Source organism: Podarcis muralis, chromosome 18 (genome assembly GCF_964188315.1).
Source record: "Podarcis muralis chromosome 18, rPodMur119.hap1.1, whole genome shotgun sequence".
Taxonomy (NCBI): domain Eukaryota; kingdom Metazoa; phylum Chordata; class Lepidosauria; order Squamata; family Lacertidae; genus Podarcis; species Podarcis muralis.
Genome location: NC_135672.1, coordinates 13326669 through 13328230, shown reverse-complemented (window position 1 = coordinate 13328230; position 1562 = coordinate 13326669). Strand labels below are relative to the sequence as shown.

General features: G+C 46.0%; 1 protein-coding gene across 1 annotated transcript in view; it reads left to right on the top strand.

The window, feature by feature from the left end:
• Window positions 1–779: 779 nt before the first annotated feature.
• PIK3R2 (phosphoinositide-3-kinase regulatory subunit 2) overlaps window positions 780–1562 on the top strand; it is a 16879-nt gene continuing 16096 nt past the window's right edge. Inside the window, exon 1 of the mRNA XM_028713261.2 lies at window positions 780–891. The gene's annotated coding sequence lies outside the window, so the exon portion shown is untranslated. The remainder of the gene's footprint in view (window positions 892–1562) is intronic.

Genomic DNA, 1562 nt, shown 5'->3' with positions numbered 1-1562 from the left:
TATTGCTTTTTTCAGATTAATTTGGCCCACATTGCAAAGGCTGCCACTCTCTCCAAAGAACTGAGTTCCCCCAAGGTGTTTGCGCTGCCTTGATCTTGGAGGAAAAGGAGGATATAAAAGAAAGGAAATAAACAAATGTTTCCTGCATTGCAGTAATAATAATTATAAATAAAATGAATCATAATCAATAATAACTTATCAGTCCTCCCCCTAAAAGAACACTTTTGACTCGAGAAAATCACCATTTTATAGATCAAATCGGGGGAAATAAACACACTAAATGGGCAAAAGGCGCAGAAAAAAGCAATAAATTCGTTTTTTAAAAATAATAATAGTAGAAATAATAATCAATGTTTTATAGAGCCAGTGTGGTGTAGTGGTTAAGAGCGGTAGTCACGTAATCTGGGTAACCGGGTTCGCGTCTCCGCTCCTCCACCTGCAGCTGCTGGGTGACCTTGGGCCAGTCACACTTCTCTGAAGTCTCTCAGCCCCACTCACCTCACAGAGTGTTTGTTGTGGGGGAGGAAGGGAAAGGAGATTGATAGCCGCTTTGAGACTCCTTAAAGGGAGTGAAAGGCGGGATATCAAATCCAAACTCTTCTTCTTCTTCTTCTTCTTCTTCTTATATTTGCTGTTAGCCGCCCTGAGCCCGGTTTTTAAAGAGCGGGGTATAAATAAAAAATTATATTCTTATTCTTATTCTTATTCCTATTCTAGCCCAGGCCGAAAAGAACCCTGCCGTGTCGCCTCGCCCCACAAAACCAGCCGCCCACTTTGGCCTCCGAGCCCCTTCGGGCCTTTCCGCCGCCGCTCGGCCATTTCCGCCTCTCCCGGGGCTTTCCGCTGGCTGCAGCGGCGCTGGGCAGGAACGGATCGCTCCGCGGGCGAGAGGTGGGTGCAGGCCGGGCCCCCCCAGTGGGTGCTTTATTTTTTGGGGGGTGGGGGGACATATTGCATTGCATTGCACCCCTCCCCACAGCTCAGCCCCATTGCACACCCTCTCCCAGCCCAGGATAGCCTTGCAATTTTATTTTTGATTTTATTTTTTTGGGGGGGGGGGTGGGTGGGATTTGCAACATGCAAAAGAATTAGGGGTGGGGGAGACTTTTAAAAAATATATTTTAATTGCAATCGCTGCAAACCGCCCCTTGCATTTTGCACAAGTCCCTTGCAGGGGGGGTAGTTTAAAAATGAAGCATTTAAAGGGTTTTTTTGGGGGGCGGGACGTGAGCAGCTGCCACTCATTTATTTTTTGGGGGGGGTTAATAAAAAGCTGGTGCATATTTAGAATTTGGAAGTGCAGAACTCCCTGCTATTTGCATTTGGGGGGGTTGTGTGTGTTAAAAACGAAGGCCTATTTTTGGGGGGCGGGATCTTTGCAGCCAGGAATGTTGCCGCATATATATATATAATTTCTTGCAAATCTCATCCCATGTGGATTTTTCTCCTTTTTTTTTTTTGGAGGGGGGGTCCCTCTTTAGTGCATTACTCTCCCCCCAGCCTAAAAAAAATTAGCTTATTATTATTATGATCAGCAATCAGAATCGGGGCGCTTGCAAGTT